Source organism: Xenopus laevis, chromosome 1L, assembly GCF_017654675.1.
Source record: "Xenopus laevis strain J_2021 chromosome 1L, Xenopus_laevis_v10.1, whole genome shotgun sequence".
In the NCBI taxonomy this organism is placed as follows: domain Eukaryota; kingdom Metazoa; phylum Chordata; class Amphibia; order Anura; family Pipidae; genus Xenopus; species Xenopus laevis.
The window spans coordinates 29,769,055-29,788,306 of NC_054371.1; the positions used below are offsets into that span (position 1 = coordinate 29,769,055).

General features: G+C 38.3%; 1 protein-coding gene across 3 annotated transcripts in view; it reads right to left on the reverse strand.

Annotated features, from left to right (window-relative positions):
• Positions 1-19,252, reverse strand: part of ldb2.S (LIM domain binding 2 S homeolog) — a 169,746-nt gene that overhangs the window by 79,688 nt on the left and 70,806 nt on the right.

Below are 19,252 nucleotides of genomic sequence, written 5' to 3' on the forward strand. Positions count from 1 at the left end.
AGCATACGGGCAAACATGGCTGCCGTGAACTAGGGATTTTAGCGCCAAAGGGGTTGAATTCTCCTTTAAGGAACACTGGGAAATAATTGCACCTGAAAGCTTCCCTTCAAGCATTGTCTCCATCTTTCCCAGCATTCTTTTGCACGATATCTGAATTTAATTGCTATCATGGTGAGACAGTGGGTGGATATAAGCGTATATATAAGGCAATTTAGAGCCAAAAGTTAGGCCAGGCCAGTGCGCAGTAGAGTGAAAAAAACAGTTCAACTTTTCATTCTACTGCTCATGCGCACCCGCACAAAGAAAGAAGATGCAGGAAGCGTAACTAGGTGTTATTGGGTCCCCCAGCAAATTAAAAAATCTAGGGCCCCAAAATATTGTTATTTTGACCTATTCTACCAATACAGTTTAAAATTGTTCCCTCTGTAGTTACACCCCTGAGGATTGCTCCATGTTTTCCGCTAACAGGAGCACCCTCCAGAGGTATCAGGTAAACAAATACAATCACTGGGTTGTGTCTAACTTTTGGCATCCCCACCCCCCATTGATTGTTGTTTCTTCTCCTTTAACTCAAGAGTAAAAAGGTTGCTTATTAGTTCAGTATTTGGAAGGGTAATTTATTCAAAGGTAGGGATGAGCACATAGGGGTGGTGATGTACCGAAGGAGCCACTAGGACTGTGAAGTGTACGATTGGGTCACTGTTATGTTTTGCAGGCAGAACTAGAAGGCTATTTATGTAATATTATTACATAATTATATTTGGGATGCCTCTTAGTTTCATGTGAGTGAGAAGCAGGGGCCTAGGTTCATTTCCAGGCAGGGCACTATCTGCAATACTTTGTTCTCCCTGTGTTAGCATGCGGTTTCCTTCCTTCTAAAAACATACAGGCAGGGTCAAAGGCCCCTGATAATACCAACCATAGTGTGTATTTTATAGTGATTAAATGTGTTATACACAGTGTCGGACTGGCCCACCGGGATACCAGGAAAACTCCCGGTGGGCCCAGGTGTCAGTGGGCCTCTTGCTTCTAACCATTTGATTTGGCCTATTTCATGGTCATTCCCTATTTCTTTATGGGGAAAAAATGCTTAATAATGGGAGAATATAGTCTAGAAGTAGAAGTAAGTAATACAAGACTAAGAGAATAAAGAGTTTGAGAGAGGAGGAATAATAGTTTACGGTTTTCCAGTGGGCCCAAGATCTAAGGTTTTCTGGTGGGCCCCTGGCATCCCAGTCCGACACTGGTTATACAGTACCTAAGAATCTTGCAAGGTGCATTTTCACTATTATTCGCCTACTCATTTTTATATTCAGTAGATGCCTTTCCATGTCTATTTACATGTCTTAGATATTAACTGTGTAACATATTCCATCTGCAAAGGCTCTGGTTAATCACAATGATCTTTATTCACTAGACCGTGGGTGTAATTTCATCCTCTGAAGAATATTTTAATCATATTCCCTCTAATGGCCTTAAAATGTTCTCCATGGCTAGCAAGAGGCTTTTACCATAATAAAGACAAAGAGAAGCTATACAACAAGTGATATGTTAGAACCTAACGCTGAGTACATTTATTCTACATACTATCTCGTAGCAAGAGTTGTCTGTGCTCAATGAAGCCCAGAGACCTTACAGAGCACCAGCCCATCAAGTTCACAACATTTCTGTAATGATCCAGTTCTTACCTGTGGCAATTGGCTGAATTTGCTAATGTATATTACCCACAATGCTGAGAGTCAGGAGAAGCCCGGGGTAGGCTGTTAGATCAGGTGCTGCTAATCCTGTATGCAATTAGTCTGTCTTTTGCATATTAACGGCCAATTATAGGTAGCATGGAGCTTCTTTATAAAGGGGCTTCTTGTAATATTCAAAGACACAGAATGTATAATGACAGTGATACACCAGAAAGGAATTCATGGCTATTGTAATGATATAGGATAACTTCAGAACACTTAGAAAATTACCCTTGCTCTTTAACTGTTTGCAATGTTTCTTTCATGCTTATTTCGGTGCAAGTGCAGGCTCTGTCGGCTTGATTTAAATCTCAATTACTTTATTTTGCTAGTGTATTTTGTTCCCAGTGTTTGGTGTTTTAGAACAACGATGTCATGGCTTTAGCAGAATCATAACAAACTGGGACATAGGTAATAGGATAGGTTACTTGATGCTGAAGAGGACACCTCCCATTGTTAGTGCAGAGAGGTTTCCATACTCTTATGGCATCTCTGTTTGTTGACCCCTAAATGAGGTCTACTTGAGGTGAGGCCTACATACTCCTACTTCACACATTCCTAATCCCTTAATTTGAATTTCCTGACCAAGGAATATCCATGAGGGAGAAGGGATTCATCCAAACAAACAGGTGAGAGCGGAAGCACACCCACAACACCCTCCTGTAGTGTAGCCTGGTGCTTGGTAGTGGAAGTTTCGGCAGCTTCCTATTCAATGTACAAGAAGAAAGTTACCAGCACTCACAGTCTTAGTTTGCAGGAAAACCTTGATTTATTTCAGTGCGGTGATGCAACGTTTTGTACAGAGCAGCAACACGTGTAGCCAGGACTACAATCAGGGGTGTAACTGCAGAGGAAGTATTCCCTGTGGTTGCAGGGGGCCCAGGAGGTATAGGAGGCCCCATGAGGCCCAAATAATGAGCAATTTCAATATCTCTCTGTAGAACAGGACAACCTCTGGATATGTTTGGAGCCCTAAAATTAATTTGCTGTGGGGCCCAGTAACATTTTGTTTACGCCACTGACTACAGTAACCCATGGCAATCGATATGCCAGTTGCTTTGCTGATGACACCTGTAATAAAGTGATTAAAGCTAATTCTGCACTGGTTGCAATTGGCACTGTGCAAGCCCACGTTTATCTCAAAATAAACTCCAAAGCCAACAATAATAAGGCAGACATTCAGATTGAATGTATCTCAATTTGATACGGATCACCCAGATAGTCCCCTAGGCACCATGTATCGGTGCTTACGCTTTGTGATGTCTGACACGTGCAGGCCCTTCTCATTTGTGTGTCACTGTGAATAACACTGAGTCAGTGGGCTTTGCTTATCAATGTGACAGTGACAGGGTGCAATGGCTTCATCCAGGATGGAGGGATGCCAGATACTAGCTTACATGCACGGGAGCACTCATCTTTCAGCAATTCAACTCTAAAAAATGCTACAGGATAACACGGTAGGGTTTACTAACCATATTGTTATACACTTGTATATATATTTTATTACCATTTCTTTCAACCCATATAATTTGGTTATATAAATATAATTTGCTGTCATCAGTGCAAGAGGAACATGTACGTTCCGCATAAACCCCATGGTTTGTTCAGTGACCTAGTAAATATTTCAGTTGCAGCAAATGGCGGCACCCAATGAAAAATTCGATTAATAAAGGCCATATATCATTTGCATCTGATTTCTTCTTTTTAAAGGGGCGTTTCGCCTTTGAATAAACTTTTAGTTTAGAATAATATTCTGAAACAAGTTGATAGTGGTTTTAGTTTTTTTTTATTTGTAATTTTTCGCATTATTTCGCTTTTTATTCAGCAGCTATCTAGTTTGCAGCCGTGCATTGATTTGAATAGGAGACTATAATACAAATAGGAGAGGGCCTGACTAGCAAGACAATTAATAAAAAGTAGCGATAACAATAAAACTGTAACCTTACAAAGAATTTGTTTTTAGATGGGCTGAGTGACCCCAATTTGAAAGCTGGAGTCAGAAGAAGGCAAGTAAATGAAACAAACTATAAAAAAAGATAAAATGAAGGCCAATCGAAGTTGCTTAGAAATAGCCATTTTTTGATCTTCTAAAACTTAACTTTATGGGGCAGATTTATCGAGGGTCGAATTTAGAAGTTAAAAATACTTCGAAATTCGACCATCGAATTAAAATACATAGACTTCGAATATCAAAGTCGAAGTTTTTTTCATCAAATTTGGGGTTCCTGTGGTCGAAGTAAAATTGAACGATTTTAGCGATCGATCGAAGGACTTTAACTTTAAAAAATGCATTAGAAGGTCCCCATTGGCTAACATAGCACTTCGGCAGGTTTAATTTGGCGAACTATTGAAGTCGAAGTTTTTTTAAAGAGACAGTACTTCTATTTGGGTTTTGCTAGGTTTTCATTTGGAGGGGTTGAACTTGATGGACTTTGTCTTTTTTCAACCCAATTTAACTATGTAACTATGTAACTATTATCGAATATTCGAATATTCAAACTATTTTACTAAGTCGTAATATCCTATTCAATGGTCGAAGTATCCAAAAAATTACTTTGAATGTCGAATTTTTTTACTTCGAAAATTCCCTCGAATTCACTTCGACCCTTGATAAATCTGCCCCTTAAAGTGAACCACCCTTTTAACTACAAAGGATTCTTACTTTGAGTCTTTAACCCTTACATCACTGAAATCTAGATATATTATGTTCTGAATTTACAGCTAGTAAATGTGGGATATGGGTGGCCGGCTTAATCCCTTGTATCCCAGCTTTTTTATATAAACTGCAGATCTAAAAATAAATAATAAAAAAAAAATATATATATTTATATATATATATATATATATATATATATATATATATATATATATATATATATATATATATATATATATATATATATATATATACACAGTCCTGGTTTCTTCTTCATATCTCTGTTCAGCTGCAAATCAAATGAAACTCTCTGGAAAAGATGAGATGGATAATACAAAAGGCACAAATAGCATTTATTGTTTTTTCTGTTCTGCCCAGAGAAACATCGACTTTTCAAGAAAAAAAAATCATAAAATCCACCACAGAGCCAGAACAGTGGTATTTGTGCCTGTTTTGATGCAAGATTGTGTAAAATTGCAGTGAAGGAGAGTGTCATTTAATGTTCGCCCAGCATTTATCTGCTGTATTTTTCAGATATGAACATTCCAGTGGTAACAACGTCTGAGCAGAAAATAGATGTATTGACACGATGCTTTATTGAGAAGAAGCAGCAATTTTTTAGATGATCTATACTGGAGATAGGGCAGCTGTATGTCTGTATGTATTAATGAGCTAATTGTTCAGGAATTGATTCCAATCTACACATTTATTTCTGTAAAGGGCCATTATACACCGATTATGGGCAAGGAAGGTGCTGCCTGGGTAAAATGGTTTGTAAGAATATGGTTAAATAAGGGCTGGGGAAGGGCAGAGCTACTGCATGACTAAAAAGTTTGTCTGCTCTGCTTTTATTTGGGGAGCACAAGTCACCTCAGTTGGGTCATAATTCTGTATTCTTTATTTTTATGGTTATTAATGTATTTGCCTTTCTGGAAAGTTGGAATATATGAATCAGGGTAGTCAAGCTAAAAGCCAGGTATAATTTAGAAGATTTTGTCCAATACAAGCTGGAGGGAGGCTGGTTATCTGCTATCATCTGCTTTCTTCTTCCAGGGACCCATGTGACTAGGACAATACACTCTATTGCAGAACTATTATAATTTGGCATAATTACTGGTTGACACAGCATTGAGTCCATAACTTCTGGCGTCTTCCAAAAAAACTTTACCCTATACAGAAGATCTGGCCCAATATTAAAGAAAACCTGCACCCTAATTTGTACACTCACATTTAAGCAAAAACAAATGTATCTGGTGTGAAATGAGTTTCTTTCTGTTGTACCTTTCCAATATGTTAGGCTCACCCCAGTGCCTGCGACCCTGAGCCCCAGGTCAGACTTGGAGCCTGAGCAGTAAAGAACTCTTTGGAAAAGTTTTGTCTGAAAAGGTCTGAAAAGGTCAGAGCAGGGAATTCCTGATGGTGCTGGCCCAGTACCCTTTATAAAGAAGCACAGTGGAGGTTCAGTGGAAGAGGTAAATATTTAGAATCTTTGGGGGGGATGTCGCACTGACTAAAGCTTTCTTTGCCCTTTAAGGAAACATAGCAGCATAAATATGGCTGAACACTTGATCAAATCTGACACCTACAGTTTTCTGGATTCGGTGCATCCCAAAATTAAAGCACGGAAGAGAATTCCAACCAAGACAAGGAAAGGTGACCACAACATTTCTAGCTTGATAAACAGTTACCCTTTTAGTTACCTTCTTGTGCAGGTACAGTTGGGCAGCCCTTGCCCAACCGGGACCTGCTAACTCAGAACCGGACCTGTCCCCGCTACCAGAATCTACCCATGCTGCCTTTAACTTTAGTGCGACCGTGGACCAGTGTAAACCAAAAGTGACGTCACTCCTGAGGCAGATCACCAGGTAAAGGGGAAAAAGTTTGTTTTTCTTTGAGAGATGGGGTAATGTGAGCTTACAATCAGCCGGGTACCCAGGCAGGGCACACATGGACCAACCACATGGTCAGGGAACTGAGGTCTTTCTGCCCAAATATCAACCACTTTGGGGGTATTCTGCAGGTAGCCGAACAGATGCAGGACTTTACCATGTGTCCCCAATAAACACGCAGTGTAGAATAGATAAAAGAGCAATCTGGAATCATAGAATCTATGATACTTTCTTTTTATAATGGTGCAATCAATTCTATGTTTTCCAGTACTTAAAGGGATTAAGAGCCTAAATGTATAAAACGAATACATGTCAATATGCCACCAATAATTATACTATCAGCTTCTGCGGGGAATAGTGGAGTCCTTGGCCTCTTGACCGATGCTGTACTGCTCTATCCTCCATCTGGATTCCTACATCATGCCGCTGCTCTTCTAAAATTCATGGCAGCAGAGAAATCAATTATGGTAATCCAGATAAAACACGGCCCTGCGAACACAGAGAGACCTGCGCACCTGAGAGCTCAAGGCCTGTGAAGTCTTTCTCTGCCCAGGTGTAATCAATAAAATCAACAGAGGGGCCGAACATAAAGCAAAGCCTTGAATGTCTGAAATACAGAAAGGCAAGGCTGTATTTCTATAATATTCACAGCTCCGCTGTCTGACGGATTTTGTTTACACAAATCTACAAAAAGGAGAATAAAAGAGATATAAAAGAAGGGTGTAATTTGACTTGGAATTTTGGGTTATTTGAAAATCCACCAAAGCCGACTACAAAAACTAGGGAAAAGTCATGCAGAATAAAAGCATTTCTGATACGCAAAATTAAAAGCCTACAAAACAAGTCAACAAATAGAATAAATAATAACATCAGATAAATAGCATTTTGATTGTAACTCTGTATCCCGTTTATATGAACATCACTATGTGTGTTTTTGCAGAACTATACGTTCCATGCAGGACGACGCCACTTTGCTGAGTGATTTAACTAGATTAGAAAACTGGGCAGTGAACTGGAAAATGAGGTTCAATGTTGATAAATGCAGGTTATGCACTTTGGCAAAAATAATATAAATGCAAGTTATACACTAAATGGCAGTGTGTTGGGAGTTTCCTTAACTGAGAAGGATCTAAGGTTTTTTTGTAGATAACAAGTTGTCTAATTCTGGGCAGTGTCATTCTGTGGCTACTAAAGCAAATAAAGTTCTGTCTTGCATAAAAAAGGGCATTAACTCAGGGGATGAAAACATAATTATGCCTCTTTATAGGTCCCTGGTGAGGCCTCATCTGGAGTATGCAGTGCAGTTTTGGACTCCAGTCCTTATAAAGGATATAAATGAGATGGAGAGAGTGCAGAGACAAATTTACTAACCTCTGAAAATTCGCCAGCAACAGCTTCGCTCACAGCGCAACACTCCACAACACTCCGCTAGGCGTAGATTCACCAGGACAACGCTAATTCACTAAAATCCGAAGTTGTGTCCAGGGCGAAGTTGCACTAAGTTGCCTAATTAGCATACAGCGGGAAGTTAAAGTTCAATAGACGTATATGTTGCAGCAAATACATTACACTACACGAGCCCGGGAAACCTTAATAAAATAAAATAGAGTTTTTATATTGCCGTACACATGAGCCCAGTGTATAGTTTATGTGCAATATGTAAGGCAGTGTAGGGGGAAGCCGCTTACCCCAAAAAAAAATTTACGCTCTTTTTCAGCCTATCACCCTGAAAAAAGGAAAAGATGCTAGCGTTTTTTGGGACTTGGAACATTTTTCAACTAAATTTTGAGAAAGTCCTATCTACTCTATTGCACTTCATCTTAGTGAATTTGCGTAGTTTCGTCTATTTGGCAGATCGCAAATTCGCCAGGCGTTAGGGAGCGAAGTCACGCCATCGACCGTTAGTAAATCGGCGAAGTACGGAAATGACATAAATTGTGATACTAAAATCTACAATTAGTATAGATATTGACATATATAGTTTTAAAGGGTGTGTTCAGGTATGTGCATTGGGATTCATTTGGAGGGGTTGAACTTTTTTGGACTTTGGTCTTGTTTCAACCTAACTTAACAACTATGTAACTATGTAACTATTATCACTATGTGTGTTTTTAGGATGATGGACTATAAAAATTACTCAGGGGAGCACATCAAAATGCATCTGCCAATGGATTCCATTATATATAGGGCCAATGGATTCCATTATATATAGGGCCCTGGTTTTTGTTTTGTTTTTTTGTCTGGTCTCTTGATGCCTGGGCCTAGAGGCAGTGGCATGAGTTTAAGGAAGGGAAATAAAAATTCTGTATCTTGGGAAAAAAATCATGGCAAATTACACATCTTTTTGCCAATGTATGTAAGAAAACCCCCAGTCCATACATAAGTGTGTCCTGTATACAAAGTAATTTGTCTTCCGAAGCAATCGAATGAGATTATATGAAAAAGAGAACTCCATGCCCAAATTTATATACATCCAGCCATTGTTATTGTACGCGGCTTTGTAACTATACTTGCTATAACTGCTACGAAATTGTTTTTCTTCTCACATCTCCATTAAAGGGTACAGTATAATACACTAAATTTGTGGGGGTTTGTATAACATTTGTGACTTGCGGCATTTTTACAAGATTATTTCAGTAATTTTATCTGACATTTCATAGTGATTCCAGCAATTCCGTACTCCATAAAAGCATCCAAATGTTTTGAATTACAGCAGCCTATATTTTATCAAACAGTACAAGATACTTGTTGTAAATCATTTAATAAAAATGCAGTGTTGGCATTCCTTCCATCACTGGAGCATTTACCTGCATAATATTTGTTTAATATTTCAACTAACTCTTGCTGTATATGGGACCATTCATACAGTGACTTACATGGGCTACACTGTAATACTTTCCTACTGGATATACTGTAGTACTGGGGTGTTCCCTTACACACTTATATGGACTTAACCTAGGTTTTATCTGTAGGAAATAGTTTGCCTCCCCCAAGATGGCTTCTGCTTAAGGTCCTCTTAAACTTTAGAAAGGAAGTGGAAGTGAGAACATGAGGCCAAGAGCTAAAAACTCACAAGTGGCCAGCAGTAATGTTAAAATGAACTGCTCCATGCATCCCAGTATATCCAAGATGGGAGCTGGTTTTAAGTTTGAAGTAAAATAAATTGCAGCGTGTAGGATAGATCTCTTGTAGGCAATTTTGCAGAACTTTGGTTCAAATATCCTGCCAAAGATCCTTTGGAGCTAGGAGATGAAACCCTTGGGGCCAATTTATGAAACTCCCCATCAGGGCAAGGCACATTATAGAGAACAGTTTTTCTTCAATTAAGATGCCAAATTCAGAAGATTTAAACTATGCTAGTGACCTCCTTGTTTGTCTATATACACTGTATATCTGGCCACAGATGAACTCTTGAGCTGTAAAGGTGGTGTGGATGCATTAAGGGAAAGAGTTGAATGGTATGGAGTTAGGGCAGCTGGGCACCATCTGACTCAAAAAAAGTCCAGAATTCCATTTGTATTTTGCACATTTTGGGGCTCATTACTCAAGTGTGTAAATAGAGTTTAAAAAGTGGTATAAGATAAACACTGTAACATATTTGGTAAGCTATGCATTTCTCCTTAATGGTGGCAAAAAATACCAGCATGGAAAGTAGTGTTAAAAAAAGCATAAATAAACTAAAAAGTGTATTTTTTACTACAACATTTTCCAAGTATCAGGAATGTTAGCCCAGTTTTGCACATATGAAAATAAATTCAGAGTAGAACGTAGTGTAAGAGAGAAGTAATTCAATTTATTGCAGGGAGCTGAAATTATCAGCTCCCTGCATAACAGGGACATTTGTTTTTATGGGAACTGCTATATCAGACCCTAAGTAAGCTGTGCACATTGGTTCCCTCTGTAGTAGCAGAGCAGGAAGTGTTCCTGGAAAATACAGTCTCACGGGAAACAAATTATAAGTAAGAGCTGAACTTATTCAAATGTACACATTTAATGAGGGGGTGATTAATAACTTTGTACCTCTTACACCAGACTTTGTCTAAATTCAAGACATCAGATAATTGTCAGAACTGGATCAGAGTGGTGTTTCATCCCTAGAATTTGTGCCTTTAATTCTGAATTTTTTACGTTGGTGAACTGAATGCAATAAAAGTATTCAGTGGCATGCGCTTGCAGAAATACACCAGATTTTATTTGCCAACGCCTGCCATTCAGATAGAGATGTGTGGTGTTTTACATACTATTTTTTAATGTATTGCTTTATAAATATCAGGAATGCAGGATTCATTTGATATTCATTGGAATCATAGCACTTTTTACAGTATTTGGATATGGTAGTAAGTGTTCTACCATAATGAATCGCAAAGCTATATGAGCTGGACAACTGAAAGTGACAAAATTTTTGATGCAATTTTCTTATTTGTCCCTGCCCTCGCCTCTGTTGACTGGTTGGCTTACTGGACTGATGTTCCTGAGGTGCCATCTACTCTGAGGCAGTGGGGATACAGTCAGGCAGTTGGCAGCAGAGCAGTATTGGGTGGGTGACTAATGTCCTTGTTATATAAATACATGTTAATAATAATAATAAATAGAGATAAGCAAACTTTTACAGTTTTGCAGAGGCGAACTTTATCATGAATCCAAGCTAGAACTTTGGCAAATAGTCTGTTTCATCTGAAAAAAAAGCGCAAGTGCCATCTTTATCTGCCTTGTGGCTTCCTTCAACCAATGGATTTGGATCCCTCCCAAACTTTCCCCATCTGTCTAAAGAGCTGTTCGGGCTGTTTGGGTGCCATGTTTCTAAGAAACTGGCAACATGGGAACCTGTTGTAGTATTCTGAAAAGGAGCTCTCCAACACAGAAGGATGATGTATACGCTGTTCCAGAGCTAAAACTGTAATTTCACATTCCTATTGACTCCAATGCATTTCAGTGATATTTAGCATTTTGAAACTTCTATACAAAGAGAAATGCTGTTTGTTTGCTTATCAGTTTTCTGGGGCACCAATTGTACTAGCTTGGGGTCCCAATGCTGCTTGGCATGGCAATGTGTGCATTGCTGATAAATATACCCCATTAATGTGCACTTGTCTTAATGCATAGTGATGAGCGAATCTGTCCCGTTTTCCCTTCGCTGAAAAATTAGTGAAATGGTGAAAAAAACTGAGAAAATTTAGCAAATTGCATTGAAGTCAATGGGCATTAAAAACTATTTTTCTCACTCCAAAGTCAATGGATGTTTTTTCTTGTGGCAACTTTTTTGTCCAAATGCATTAGAGTTAATTGGTGTTTTTTCTTATGACGACTTTTTTTGTCCAAATGTATATGTCAATGGGCGTTTTTTCTTTTGGCGACTTTGTCTCTGCAAATTTTTGCTGCAGTTTTGGCGCAATGTAGAATTTTGCCTCGAATCCATAGCTGGATTCACTAACTTCGAGTGAAGGATTCAAAGTAAAAAAACGTTGAATTTCGAAGTGTTTTTTGGGCTACTTCGACCATCGAATGGGCTACTTCGGCCTTCGACTTTGACTACGACTTTGAATCGAAGGATTCGAACTAAAAATCGTTCGACTATTCGATAGTCGAAGTACTGTCTCTTTAAGAAAAACTTCGACCCCCTAGTTCGCCATCTAAAACCTACTGAACTCAATGTTAGCCTATGGGGAAGGTCCCCATAGGCTTGCCTAAGTTTTTTTGGTCGAAGGATAATCCTTCGATCGTTGGATTAAAATCCTTCGAATCGTTCGATTCGAAGGATTTAATCATTCGATCGAAGGATTATTCCTTCGATCGAACGATCAAACTATTTGCGCTAAAATCCTTCGACTTCGATATTCGAAGTCGAAGGATTTTAATTCCCAGTCGAATATCGAGGGTTAATTAACCCTCGATATTCGACCCTTGGTGAATCGGCCCCCTAATGTACTAACTTTTCATCTCATTCAAAGCAAAATGTCTGACTACCCGGATTTGACCAACTATCAGTAGATGATCCCCACTGCCTTACAGTATTTTGTTGCTGTTAAAATGCTTTCATTCAATACAGTGTAGGTTATAATTTGCTTTATAGGTCTCTTCGCATATGAATATCCATAACATGCACACAGCATGAAAATCCCCAGATAGTTTTATAACTGCTGGGGATTGGCAATGTCATCAAACTATACTGCCTACATTAAACCTGTTTTTTTTACTACCAGGGGGCTCAGAATGAAATTACATTCAGAAAACGTATTTCAGGATGTAATTTTATTTTTTTTTCTGGAAAGGAATGTGCTCTCAGTGTGGTTTCCTTGAATTAAATGTTGGTGGAGAAATAAAATAAAATGTTCATGAAAACACCAGGCGTAGGGCTAGTACAGATGATAATTAAATGGCAATGCATACATGACTTCATCGGGAAAAAGCAAGTCACTGCGCTGTGCTAGGGAATTGAAAGGCTGTGACTGAAATCACGTCAAGGGTAAATATAAGACTTATTAGGTTACCAGATGCTCTATAAAATAAATATGATCTGTGCAGGCCCCAGAGTTCGCAAGAGAAACGAGGCTATGAATCTGAATATGTAACTGAGACTGGAAATACACTTTAGTGAGCATCTTTTACACCTTTATGCTCCACACATATTACATTGATAATTACTAATGGCCATCATTGGCCTTCCAAAATAGTGGTGATATAGGAGGGAACAGCTGACAAAAATGATAATTAGGAATAAAACTTGAAGTTCATAAACAAAAGCAAAGGGACACTCTAGGAAAAACCTATAAGCATCTAACCCAAATTTCACCTTCAGTGGCATTAAGGCTGGGCCCTGATCCCTGCTTTGCCGTGCTTAGGAAAAGCAACCCCCTCTAGAGATCCATAATACACTGTCCCTTATAAGTTGCACATTGCTTTTTGATAGGCTGTCAATACAGACAGAGTAATCCAAAACTTCTCCTCTGACAGAACATTGTTGATGGGCAAAATAATGCCAAAAGCTTGAAGCTCAATAACTCAAATTGTAAGAATTCTGTATTGTAAAGGGAAACAATTTAAATTACTCTTCTCTTTATATACAGTACATGGCCTGGGGGAACCAAGTAAGTCATTACAATCCATGGGGGGTGCCTTAACATTTGACACCTGCTATTGATTGGGCCTTTACTTCTCCTTTAACAATCAAAAATAAAATGTCTAAGACTTGAATGAAAAAATTCAACATCTAAAAGATGGTGAGTTCATGTAGAAGTCAATGGGAGTTGTATTAGCAAAATTTAAAATTATATATTAAATTCAAGTTTTCAAGACTAATTTGAATTTTTATTTGTGTTTTATTAACCTTTTTACATAATTGCATTTTCACAATTCCACTTTTTTAATTAAAGAATGTTTTAGATTTTCTAATTTTTATTAAAATTAGAAAGGAATGGAAAATAGATTTTTGATAAATCTGCTGGAATAGTCACGACCCATTTATTTAACCTCAAATTTATCTGGTTGAGGTTTTTAAGTGGAAAACTCGAATATTTAGAGATTTATTATACCCAAAAACTGATAAAAATACGAATCAAAGTCATGTAGACGTCAATGGCAGATGTCCTTGAAGTTGTCTCTTGACACCATGATCTTTGCAAGATAATCTGATAAAGTCGGGATCTTCGTCTGTTAATCCAATAAAGTCGAGTTTTCAAAATGACAATTAGAAAGTCGAGTTTTCAGAGCGGTAATCGTACAATAGGAATTAACTCTCGGTTTTGTCGCATTGGTTTTTTTCGATCCAACTTTTTTGAGAAATATTGATAAATTTGTTCAATTTGTTTTAATTAAAAAATTTGATAAATTCGAGTTTTTGTAAATAACCACCTTCAACTTGATTGATTAAAAACATTGAAAAACAACTGGAAGGTAGTGAGATTACATCCTCCCTTTAATTTTCAATTTTTAAATAATCTAATAATAAAGCCCAAAAAGATTGGTAAATACAACTCCAATTGATGTTGACAAAAAATGACCAGCTTTTAGATGCCAAGTTTTTTCATTTGAGTTTTTGAGTACTTCGCTCACATTTGGAAATTTTAATTTTTGCCTAAAAAAATTGAGTGTTGATAAATCTACCCCTTAAAGAAATTCAAGAATTCTCAAGTATGGGGTAAAGGAAAGATTTCAATTGAACACACACTGATGCACACATTGGTTTCAACACATCCTTTTCCTGAGAAAGTGCTGTCGGGAATACTATTGTTGGGTGAGAAAATTGATTTTTCAATGAGATTATAATTGTTTTTCAATCTCAGCTTCCGATAAATCTGCTCTTTATTTTGATTCCCTGGGTTGGGTTACTAAATTGTTATTGTTTTCTATGACGTATAATTTGATTTGGACTCTGTGTCTATAGACAAATTCACTAAGCGCCGAAGCGCCTAACGCTAGCGTCAATTCGCTAGTGTTACTTCGCACCCTTACGCCTAGCGAATTTTCGCAATGGACGTAACTACGCAAATTCACTAACGCGCGCATTGTACTGAACGCTACCTTTTACGCTAGACTTCCTTCGCCACCTCAGACCAGGCGAAGCGCAATAGAGTAGATAGGGATTGCTTTAAAAAAAGTTCAAATTTTTTCTAAGTCCCAAAAAACGCTGGCGTTTTTTCTATATTATGGGTGATAGGCTGAAAAAGATCGAAAAAATTTTTGGGGCTCCCCTCCTTCCCCCCTACATTTCCTAACTCATGGCACCTTAACTATACAGTGGGCACATGTGTAGGGCAAAAAAAAAAAATTATTTGATGTTTTGAAGGTTTCCCAGGCATTTGTAGTGATTGTACATATTCCTCCATTGAAATTTGAATTTGGGGCCGTATGCAAATTAACCATCGCTAGCGTAACTTCGCTTTGCTTAGTGAATCAACGCTAGTGCAACTTCGCAACCTTACACTACCCCTGAGCGCAACTTCGGATTTTAGTGAATTTGCGGAGCGCTGGCGAAACTACGCCTGGTGAAGTGCGGCAAAGTTACGCCTGGCGCAACTACGAATCTTAGTGAATTTGCCCCATTGACTTTAATAACCAGACTGAGATTCTTACAATCCTTTATACAATTTTACACTGTAATTAAACTGTCTGTGGACCTTATGCACATTCAATAAAGTTCTATGTTGTGCATAAACCATACAGTCATATGGTTGTGTAATTATAAGTGTTGGACTGGACGTTGCACGTCAAAGCAGCAGGGGAGCGGCAGACATGACATCCTAAACTTCATAATCAAAACCAATTCCCATAAAATATGTAGTGCAACCTTGCCTATGTTTTCCTATATAAACTGTCGTGGGAGAAAAAAGAACTAATATTAAAATTAAAAATTAATTACAAGGCCAATGTTCTAAGCAGCCGACATTGATACATACCCCCCTTAGGTTTGTCTCTGCTTGGCTTACAAAGGAGTAGGATCAGGTAATTCGGAGAAATCAGTTTTTTGCTTGCGAGCAGCAGAGAGGGGAGCAGCGGGAGTGATGAGAACATTGCACTGTGAAGTGCCGGTTGCTGTATTTTTATGTTCCTGTGCTTCGGAATAATTGATGGAAACTTTGCATTTTTTATGACAGCTGAGATAATGTTTCCCCACATTCTCATATTTTTTTTTTTAAGTCTGAGAAAGAAAATATTCCCTCAGGGACTAATAGAAAAATGAATAAATTATGCATATAGCTTTTCATGTCAATAACATGGGGGTTTTGTCTAGCAGTGTGGAGCTATACATATGTTACACAGTGAGGCTAATATTTTCTTTCCAAAACAAATATTCAGCCTAGTAGTTATTACTATTTCTTACAAACACTTAAAAGTCTGGGATTCTTTTTCCCCGATATTTTTTTGGTCCAACCGTGGGTTCATCAATATGTGAGTGCATTCAACAGACAAGTCTCAAAGGTCATTTTCATTCAATGAGTGTTGGCCTGTAAATCGTCAGGACTAAGCTTCTGCATGTCAAATAAAACCAAACCAATGAATATGGAAGGCACTGACCAAGATCCACATTACAAACCCCAAGTGATGCATAAAAAAACTCTATTTGATCATTTGCAGGTATTTCATATGTTGACATTAAAATAAATATAATTGTAAATAACCCTGTTTTTTAATTGGCTGTAAAATCCTTTTTTTGGTGACTTCAGATGCATTAAATGGGTGCAATATGAATAACTGCTGATTATTAAATAGTTGCTTGGTGTTGCTTCAGGAGTGTTGAAATGTACCCCAGGATGGTTATACTCATAGAAGACCAGCATGGCAGACTGACCCCATGGTCAAAGCAATCTGATGCATGGATGGTAAATGGCATGAAACCACTCTTGCTGAGCTTTCCTGTGATGTCAGTAGTGATGCCCTTGGGGTTCTTCTAAAAAGCCTTTAGGGCTTGTAAATCATGGACAATAGCTTTAGTTTTAGGCCTACATCAGCCTTTAATCTGGCTTTAAGTAAAGTCTGATGTAGACCTGAAATATTACTACTGTCCAAGTTTCAAAAGTTTACAGAAATCCAGATTAGGGGAGCATACTACCTCACCACCAATGCTACTCTCCGTGCTGCACGTAGAATCTGTCCCCAGCTGATGAACGCCCACATAAATATTGCTTCTGAGGAAGTGTCGAGACGCCACATAACGCGTATAATGTATGATCCAAAACTCTTTTTGCTGATACACTTGCAACTTTTTAAATTAATTATTAATAGCTGAAATTCTTTGATTCTTGTCTGACAAGTCTGGTGGCAACGTTAATACACCTGAATATTATTCATTGATTGCTGGTGCTGACTTCTTATGACATGGGGTTTTTATGACATACCCCTTCTTGCCTGCATAAAGTGTAAGGCTTCAGGTCCATGATGGGACTAATCATCAGCTTTGACTATCTCACATCATCAGACTGTTTTTTTTTACATCTGATTGTTTTCTCAATGCTTTCCGGTAAAGAACTATTTGCAGGGCCAGAACTAGGGGTAGGCAGAAGAGGCAACTGCCAAGGGCGCAACAGTTGGGGGGTGCTGGGCAGCTACCTCTTCTGCCTACCCCTAGACCAGACTCGGCATCACCGTGCATTCGCGAACCACATCACGTGTATGCGTGAACACCCTCTGCATCACTGCGCATGCGCATGGAGTGCTTGGAGGGATAACACATAATGGGTCAGATTCAATTCAATGTAAAAAGGGTTTATCGTTTACATGAAAACTCATGGATGAGATTCAATTTGAGATGTAATTCAATTCAGAAAAACTTGTATCTCACTGTTTATCACAAGAAAACTCTATAGGAAAAAACTGGAACTGAATTTGGAGAAAAGTTTTTTCTCCTTGAATCTCATCCATAATTTTTCACGTGATAATTCACAAGTTAACTTTTTCTCATGGAATTAAATTTGGCCCAATGATGGCTATTTAACTCTTACCTCTGTAGAACACCTGAAATTTGTTTGCAGCATGTTCTTCCTACTATCTTTTCCTATGTGTGCCAGTCTACCATGCTCTGGGTGGTTCTTGGTGGACTTGCACTACCTCATCCACTAACTCAATGCACATTGATGTATACAGATTGGAACTATCCCTGTTGGGATTGGGACTGACATTTTTATGGAGGGACTAGACTGCCAATATGGATGAAGGTGCAAAAGGGACTAAGTGAGTATATTTTAGAGATGATCACATTATTTTGACCTAGGTGTAAACCAATCAGGCTTGCAGACAAAAAAAGCTCTGAAAAAATCCTACATGCATTATTTGGTGGCTTCTTTACAACAATACAAGGCTGGATAGTTCTCCAGTGCTATGAAATGCTGTTGTGAGTTCAGCAACTTTAAAAAATCGAAGTCCAGTACATGTTTTGCATCATTTGTTCGTACCCTACAGTCTGTTGAAATATGATAGGCCAGATAGAGTGGTGGATCAAGATAATAAGAGATATTCACTGTCCATGTAGATGGAGATATATTGTCACCTATAATAAATTGCTTGACATATTGGATGTGCATACATTAGTATACTGGCATGATAGTTAACATGATCAGTATGCAGAAATGTAATTTAAACATTTGCCTAATGAGGTTCCAGTCCCCAGGGCAGTGCTGATGACAATAGGTCACTCTTTGAAACTCGGGGAAACCAGTGCAGGGTAGGGCTTTTTTTTACTGTAGGGAGTAGGGTGGTTACATTCCAGAATTTTCCCACCGAATTCTGCAAATTATAAAATGGCTTGGGGCATTTGTAGCAAGAGATGTGACGAATAATTTTAAATTAAGGCTCGTGTGATGAATAATATGAAATAAAATAAAACTGGTGATTTTTTTAGTTTAATAGCTGTTTTTTGGAAAAATGATCTTGAGTTTATATGAGTAGCTGGTCCTACCGGTCCTTTGGCTCAACAGAGAGTTCTGTAATGATCAAAAACAATGGCCATAGTTTAGCCAAATTAATTATGTTACTAATGTAGTTCATCAGTATGTTGTGGAGACTGCTAATTGCAGTAAATTGAATTACTTGTCTACAACATTTCAACAGGACTCCAAAAGCTATACTCTATGGGGGTATGTAATAAAAGGCACTAAGTTCGCCCAGGTGCAGTAACCCATAGCAACCAATCAGCAGGTAGAAATTACTGATCACTTATTTAAAAGCAAACATCTTATGGGTTGCTATGGGTTACTTCTACTGGACAAACTTAGTGGCTTTTAATACATATTTATGCCTTGTGCACTCAGTCCTAATGTAGCTGTCATACACCTGGAGGGTCTACTATATAATGGAGGTTTGCTATGTTACCTGCACAGAAGATACTTCTGGCCTTCAGCTGGTCTACACTGAGGACAACACTATCTCTACGGAAGTCCAAGAGATTGTAGGCATCCTTTTGGTTATATGAAGGGTTTTGCACACTGGGATTGGAATGGTTGGTGAATGAGATTAATTATATTCCTGCAGTGAATCAAATC